The following is an 8,987-nucleotide window of genomic DNA, read 5'->3' as shown; positions in this document are numbered from 1 at the left end:
CAGCTAGTGGATAGGGACAGCTTCTGAGTTCGACACATCATGAAGTTAACTGATTTAGGAGCATGTGGAATGTTCAGAAAGTGCCAGCCCACTTCACAATTATAAGGAGAGATGTTACTCTCTCTGAGCCAAGTTGCCAGGGAGAGCGGGTTATAAATCCAATAAATGAAATTAAGGTGGGGAAGTAAAAATCACCCCAGTCAGATCCTCCAGTTATTGAAACTGTGAACATGCAGGGATGGGTTTTGTAGATGGCATCAACTCAGTTTGGATCCAGGTACTTTAGCTTAGCCAGGTCATAAAACAAGTTGTGGTTCATATTTCTAGAAAGCAGCCATTCATGAAATTGGGACAACTAAGGGCATCCTTCAGTTAAGGTTGCAATCCTATTTGGCCTTACTTGGGAGAAAAGTTCTGTGAATTCAATAGGACTTCCAAGAGAAGCAGATTTAGGATTCAGCTGTAAGAATTCAATCTGGCACATAATAAAACACTTTTGGATCCCAGTGGCTGATGTAGTTGAGCAGTTTTGTTCAGTGGCTATTAATCAAGACTACATTACTGGACAGCCCACTATTCCATTGAAGTGTGGACTTTGGACTATCCCAGTGTTCACTAAACTATTAATATACATTTCAGTATTGAAATGACACAGTATAATGTGTCCAGACCAAAACCTATTAGTACTTTGGTCCCAAGTATATGAAATATGAAAAAGATTCAATACTCCATCATACACATCATGAAGATAAATTCTGCTTGCCAGCATCACAATTAAATCAGGCCTTACTTGACCAAGAAGAAGGATCACCTATTCCCATACAAACCAACCTGGACATCAAGATCATCCTTGGCCACCTAACCACATTTGTTGTATGGTGGTTGGCTATGAAGACAATGGTGTTCCTTGTACTAATATCAGAACTGTGGAACTCCCTCCCATGGTAGATATGTCTCAGGCAGTTCTCTACCAGGGAGCTTTGGGAGTGCTCAAAAGTGGTGTTACTTTAGAGTTGCCAATCTCCAGGTGATAGCTGGAGATCTCCCACTATTACAACTGATCTCCAGATGACAGGGATCAGTTTATCTGGAGAAAATGGCCGCTTTGAAAGTTGGACTCTATGGCATTATACCCCAAACTGTGCCCTCCTGAGGCTCCACCTCCAAAATCTCCAGGTACTTCCCTGTGTTACTTTAAGTTATGTTTGTTTGGTGATTGTCTTTGAGGGCTTTGTCATTTTCAATATTTTAGTCTAATGTGGTTTTAATTTGTATATTGGCTTTTGGTAACTGACCAGAAGCATTGAAAGGAAAGTCATAAATATTTCAATACATAATATATTATTTAAATGAAATATCCTGGGGGGAAACCCAAGTTACTGCAGTACCTTGATGACATGATCGCAGGAAACTTCCTGGACAAACATGTGTCAGGGCTGCTTTAGGCTGATCCTGCATTGAGCAGAGGGTTGGACTAAATGGCTTGTATGGCCCCTCCCAACTTAATTATTCTATACTTCTATTATTTGAACTGGAGATGTCAGGGACTGAATGTGGGAACTTATGCACATGAAACATTGAGTTTTTATCAGTTTATTACTTCAACAGTTCATTTAAGACCAAGTAGTCAATGCACTATACATTTTAAATCAGCTGACAGATCCACATTTCATACTGGAGAACACATCAGATTCATTCTCTAGTCCTCTATAACTATTAAGGGCGCAATCTTCAGCAGATCTCTCAGTGGGACTTACCTCCTGGAAAGTGTTGTTAGAATTGCAGCTCTAATGACCTACATGTCCTGTGAAAGAGAAATGTGTATAGTCATAGCAGGCATAACCAGACTATTCCTAATAACTGTAATCACTGAGGTGGGTCCTACCCCAGCCAACCACTCCAGGATGCTAGGTTTGAAGGTTTTGTCAAGTCTAATGAACCAAGTTAAGCAGCTCATCCATTGCAGGTTGTATCCATCCCTCTATCATCTTCTGGCTATACAACCCTCCTGGATATAAAACTTTCCTTCTCTCCTTCTGTATCAAGGTTACATAACATTTTAAATGTGATTTTATTGATGTCAAAAAATTTACATCTTTGTGGTGTTTTAGTTGCTGTACTTTCTCATTTTATGGTAAATTATGCAGTTTTCTTGTTTTTAAAGAGTTTTTTAAATCTATTTTATCATTTTGTTTTTATAATGGAACAGCCTTGAAAACCTTCTCTGTTAAGAAAATGGAATACAATGAGTTAAATAGACAAATTAGCTTATGATCCACCTGTTCGAAATATGTGTGTTGCAAGATCTAAAATTCAGTCATTATAGGGTTAATGTGTGTTTACCTTGTGGGCTATTGTTTAAACTGACCTGGAAGGGAACCTGGCACAGAGCCAATGGGAAGAAAGCAATCAGTTGAAAGAACTTGGGAAGACTCCTGACCAGTTATGATTGCTGCTATACTGACCAGACTCCCTACAAGTTACAGAGGGCTAGCAATGTCTTTAAGAGTGTGTCTCAGTAGCAAGTGCCTGCAGAGAACTTAAATAGATTTTTCATTTGTTGAAGGACTTTGGAATAAGAGAACCTGTACCTGTAGTTATCTTTGAGGACAATCAAATGTATTACTATATGCAAGGGAGAAAGCACCACAGCGAAAAGTAGATCTATTGGTATTAAGTGTGCGCTAATGAAAGATTTGTACCAGAAGGGGCTAATAGATATTGAGTATTGTCACACAGAGAAAATAGTGGCTGACATTTTGACTAAGCCACTGACCAAAGAAAAAATTGAACATCTTTGTGAAATGTTGAATATGGTTGATCCAAATGTTAAAGTGAATAATGAATGATGTTTGTTGTATGTGCATGTATAATAACTTACATGTTAGACCTTGAGAAGGGGTGTTGAAAATATGTGTGCTGCAAGGTCTAAAATTCAGTCATTATAGGGTTAATGTGTGTTTACCTTGTGTGCTATTGTTCAGACTGACCTGGAAGGGAACCTGGCGCAGAGCCAATGGGAAGAAAGCCCAAGAAACTGAAGCCTATTTACTAACTATCATTGGTTAATGCATTCAGGTGATTTCCTTCTAGGGGTCAAGAAGAAGAAGAATCTCCATTGTTGTAGACCGTGTGGTCAAAGTGTAAAGATATAGTCTTAGGTGTTTTTGTTGTTTTGTAGATTTCCTGTGAACCCTTCCCTTAGAAACAAAGATTTTTACATAGAAGAAAATGCCTCCTCTCCAATGAAGCAAAGATCCATTGCAATCTCTGAATATTTAACTATTTTGACAGTTTTTCCAACACCACCAAGCTAAATGCAGCCCACCAGTCTCATATGGTGACCCACCAGGGGCTGGATTAAGTATTGCTGTCTGCTTGAAGTGGCAGAAACAGGAAGTTTGTCACAATACATGGCTGCTGGGCTCCATCTGGCATGCAGGTACAGCAGATCCGGATTCCCAAGTGAATCACTGTAGTCATCTTTATATGCTGTAACTTAGGCCAAACGTTAAAATGTCCTTTTCTGCAATCACGAACGACAGAGGTAGTAGATTAGCAAAACTGAACAGCAAGCACTGACATATTGAAAGACATTTATTTATTTGCTGTTTGTTCATTTCTTTATTAGAATATTGGTATCCCACTGTGCCTCTTGGCTCAAAGCAGCTGTTTGCCCAAGAATATATTCAATACACAGTTGGGACAGCATTTAAAACAAAATGATGAGCAAGAAATCAAGTTACAAGTTCACAACCCTATAACCTCTGTTTTACGTCGACTATTTTTAACATGTATGTTTGCTAATAATAAAGAGATACCTTTTCCAAGGCCACTGGGGAAGGAAGAATAGGGGTACATCAGTATAGTGGCCCATGAAGCTGGGCCAGTCATATCACTTTTTTCATATGATGATTAGTCTGAGTCTGGGTGGTGCGACGGGGCTCCAGAGGGAGTCTTTCAGACCCCACAGTGGCTGTGAGCTTTTCTAACTGAATAATCTCATTTTGTACTTTTTTTTTTTATATAGTCCTGCCTTTCCCTTTGCTCCCTCTCTTTTGGGGTCCAAGTCTGTCAGTGAGCTCTCACTTCAAACCCTTCACCAATTCCAATGTCTTGACTGCCTGCTTGCCTTTTATGTAACACAGCTGTGATTCAAACCCTGAGCTACAGGGAGAGAGCAGACTTTATAAATCCAAATAAATAAATTAAAAGATTACCCAGCAGCTGAGTAGATACAGCTAGCCTTGGAGAGAAGCAAGTTCAGGAATACTGTTACTCTTCTAAAGCCAATTAAAAAGGCAGAAAGCATGCCTGTCAAACCAACTGTCAGCTACACAACTGGATCTGTATGTTACAGTGTAGCAATATTCAAAAAAGTCCACGCAATCTCATTCTTTATGGTCTTTTTAAGGCTGCAAATTTGTTTTTAATCCCAAAGCCTATCAGCAAATATACTGACAGCGCAACTGGCAGATGGCAATCCATGTTTGTCTATGAAGATTCATTTGAAATTACAAATATTCTCAGAGCTCAGCACTGGGCTTGCTAAAATTCTGTTTTATACACTTTTAGGTATCATTGCTTTTGAAAAATTAAAATATTTTTGAGAGATTTTAAATTAAAATTTTAATGAAAAGACATAAAAAGAAAGGGGATAAAGTATTAAGATAACTTATTGTGAGGTTTACATGAGTGTCAGCTGCAGATGTCAAGATTCCCTTTGAATACATACTGGTATATGGTTTTCTCATTAGTTCAAGCATGCTATAGATTTGAATATATTCTGCTACCCATTGGATAACTACATTTGTGTATCATTATAAATCCATGAAGCTTGTCTCTTGGATTCCAGAGCTACTACTTTATGGTCCTAAATCTACTACACTAACCACCACACCACAGTGGGGATAAGGCCCTTCTCTTAGGGTATTACAGTACCAGAATACATTGACTTCTGATTAAACTTGGCCATGATTGTATAGGCTTTGGTGTATGTCTTTGGTGATTGTGCCAGTTTTAGACAACCAGTTTTCAATTGCCAGATTTGCCAAACGGTCTCCCTTTGTGTACACCATCCTGTACTTGAGCATTCTAGAAATATGACCAAGGAGGGAAGAAGTCAGCTTTATAGGGAAATAAGCTATTATCACACACTCAAGCAAGTTTATTGTTTGCCTTTCTCAAACAGCAGCCTCCTCATGTCACACATCAACCTACTTTTGAAACCTTTGCAAAGGTATGGCATGGATTCTGGTATTCAAAGAGGGGGAAATCACAAAACATACTGGATGTGTTAAAGGTAGGACTTTGGAACCTGGCAGCCTACATGCTTTATCCCATTTTAAGAGACACCATCTTTCAGGTTCAACAAAGGCTGATGCAATCTGCCCATCTTTAAAAGCCACTCAAAAAATGACTCATTTATTATAACTGATTCATCTCTTTTGTTGCCTTGTGTCCTAGACATACCCGCTCTTTTCTAGTACTAGAACAAAAATGTATCCTGTCATTGCTTTAAATCAAATTGTTACACTCCTTATAGCACTTGTATAGGATTTCTGGGATAAACGCTGGATCAAAACCAGCATTTCCACAGGCACAATCTTTTGTACTTGTAAAGAGCAATTTTCCCACCTTCTCTCCCTGTAGCTGCCCAAAAGACCTCTGCAAACCTGTTCTAGGGGGACAGACAACCTATGCAGCTGACAATCCTTTATGTGTTCATGAGTTTCTACCCTCCTGCATTAACAGTTGATTTCCTGGATTATATCTCAGATATTTGAAGTACAGTGTACTCTTGATTGTTCTTTATGTTGGAAAAGGCAATGTTTGGTGTACAAATATGAAGAGAAGAAGACCCTGCAGGGGAAGCAAGAAGACAATTAGATAAGACAAGAGGGGGACCCGCGATACTCGCGAGGGGTGGGAGAAGAGCTCTGTCTCCTCCATCCCCCCCTCAATCTCCCCAAGGCTGCGGCGGCAAGGCCAGTCCTCCACCCCCCACCCCGTCCGGCTCCGACCCGGCCGGGCTCCCTCCCCCCGCCCGGCTCCGAGGCGGAGGCAGCGGCGGAGAGGCCGGTCCTTCCCCCCCTTTGCCAGGCTCGGCGGCGGCGAGGCTGGTTCCCCACCCACCCGGCCGCCCGGCTCCGAGGAGGAGGAGGCGGCGCGGAGGTGGCGAGGCCAGCTACAGAGCGTTCCCTGCGCATGCGCAGGGGACGCTCTGTCACTTTTGGGGGGATTTAAACATCCCCCTGAAATTTTTTTCAACTTTTTCAATTTTTGTGCATACGTGGGGACTGGCCCACGTGTGCACAAACCTCCCCCTCCCCCCCAAGTGCCCCCGGAGCGCTGATTTAGCGAGCCGCACTCAGGGGGCAACTTGGCTATTAGATATATCGATAGTGAGGTCAGCACCTTCTCTCCTTTTAAGTGTCATTCCTTGTCTGTCTCCATATTGCTACTCTTAGGGCAATTTCTCCCTTCTTGGAAGTGCCACACTTGGTCTTACCCTCTCTCTCAGCTAGAGATATAGTTAGAAACCTATCTCTGTCTCTTCTCTTTCATATCAAGTATATTGATTCCTAAATAAACCTTTATCTACTCTTTAATCAGGTTGTGCACCATTGCTGTGTTAATTAATCTGCCAACACTTTATACATACATTGATCAAGATGGGTAGCTGTATTAGTCTGTCTGTAGCAGTAGAAAAGAGTAAAGCCCAATCTGCATCTAGCATTTGCTCCGTTTTACCAAACCCACACTGGAACAGAAAAAGATGCGTCTTAAAACCACATTCAAATACCACAGGCCAACACCGTACTGATTGCTGAGTCACCCCTGAACGGCCATAAAACAGCCATGAATCTATGCAGACAGTTCCATAAAACAGAGACATCAATCAAAGTGAAAGTGGCATGCAATGCAGAGGGGAATTTCTGTTCCATCGTGGGTTTGGTAAAACAGCAGAGCAAATGCTAGATGCAGATTGGGCCTAAAAGTCTCATAGCACCTTAAAGACTAACAGTAGGGTAGGGTATGAGCTTTTGTTAGTCACTGCTCACTTGTTCAGAAGAAATGAGCTTCTGAAGAAGTGAGCAGTGACTCATGAAATATGATACTCTACCACAATTATTTTTTGTCTGTAAGGTGCTACTGGACTCATATTCTTTTCTACATGCATTGAGTAATTCTCATGTTACATTCAACACATGTACAGCTGAACATATGATGAAAGCCACACATTTATTTAGCTACTTCCGTGATTTCATTGATAATGTGAATAAACGTTGGCTTTTTCATACACATGTACATGCATATGTGCTTGGATGTATGCACATTCTCTGTAATATGAACAGTGTTAATGACATCCCCCAAATCCACTTCAGCATAAATTTGAAACCTGCTAAAAACTGTAAAATATAATAGAAAGGTTCTTCTAAAAAAACCTTTAGGGGTAAGACAATTACATTTGTATTTCAAGGAATAATATTTGTACTTGATATTTAAGACCAGTTACCAAAATTCCAGTTGACAGTCTCCAACTATGCACTTTTCCTGCCAGTGCTTTGAAAGTCTACTTCATTGCAGTCCACCTCCCAATGTATTCCAAGAAAGGGATGTATACTACTAACCAGACCAAGAAAAGGGCAGGAATTCACCATGCAGCTAATTATTTCAAACTCTACCACAACGTGATTTCTTTATATACCAGGGAAAGAAAAGGGAAATGGTAGCACTTTGGGTGCAGGAACATTAGTGTAGTATAGTACTATAGTGCATGTGATAAGACCCTCTGAAAAAGGGGGGCAGTGAGTTGTGTTGGGGACCACAATGATCACCCCCCAAAAGCCCATATGGACTCACTGCAACGGATGCAAAAGGGAAAGTTTGAAAAATTGATGGAAGAAAGTGCACTGAAAACTCCCATTCTGCAAGCTGCACCACCAGGTGCATTTGCAGTGGTATACTAGCAAGGCAAAGAGTTCTTGCTATGTAGATGCTATGTGGATGCAGCCTTAGATGTACTGGAGTGAAATCAACCCATGCTAGTTTCTATGGATATACAATTAGTAATACAGTGCTGTAGAATTTTGTTCATCATGTGAGCAGATGCTACCCTTGCCATTTTATGCATGTTGTAAGTTTCTCTCTTGTAAATTGTCATATAGACTAGAACTACACAGAATATTTACCTGCAAATTTTTCAGATTAAAGTGTATTTGCCCCCCCCCCCCGAGTCAGACAACCAAGGTTGGGTAAAACTAAGGCCACTTTATTTAACATAAATGAAAGTAACAGCAAGGGCAAACAGTGAACAGGGACACGGTCAAGGCCTGGAGTTCCCTTGGCTCCATCCTTACCGTACAACGGGCAAACACCAAGGCCCCTGGTTGGAGCCAACTGCAAGTTGCTCACCCCAGGCTGGCCCAGCAATTGGGATACGCCTTGAGGATCCCTCCAACACAACCGCACAGCCTGCACGGAGTACCTGTCGTGGCCATCCCCAAGGGCAGTCTGCAATCCTCATCCCTGGCTGCCCAGCCACAGGGGTGATCCTGTCAGACCCCCATACTCCCCCACGGAGTTGCTGATTGGTGCTTACCGAGCCACATGAACTTTATCTAAGATGTAATTCTGCCCTGAATAAAGTGACAAATCTATCCAATGGCACCATCCCAAGCCAATTCCTCAATCCACTAACCGCAGTGCTGGGTCGGCAAAAAAAACCACCCCCTCTCAGCTGCCAATCAGAGAAGTGGCAAAAAAATTCCTACCCGGCCCCCCCTTTCAACGGGGCAACCAGCCTATGCTTGCACTACAGACAGGGCGGGTAGGTGGGCCGAGCACGAGGCAGCAACTGGGAAGGGAGGAGCATACCTGGCTGTTGAAGAGGTGCCGGCTCTGCTCCCCCTTTAGGAGGCCAGGCTGGAACTGCAGCCCTTCCCCTTCCTCTTCTTGAGGAGGCAAAGGCGGCTCTCATGAGG

Source organism: Gekko japonicus, unplaced genomic scaffold (genome assembly GCF_001447785.1).
Source record: "Gekko japonicus isolate JY-2015 unplaced genomic scaffold, Gekko_japonicus_V1.1 scaffold972, whole genome shotgun sequence".
Taxonomy (NCBI): domain Eukaryota; kingdom Metazoa; phylum Chordata; class Lepidosauria; order Squamata; family Gekkonidae; genus Gekko; species Gekko japonicus.
The sequence above is the reverse complement of the archived record's forward strand: the minus strand, read 5'-3'. Positions refer to the sequence as shown.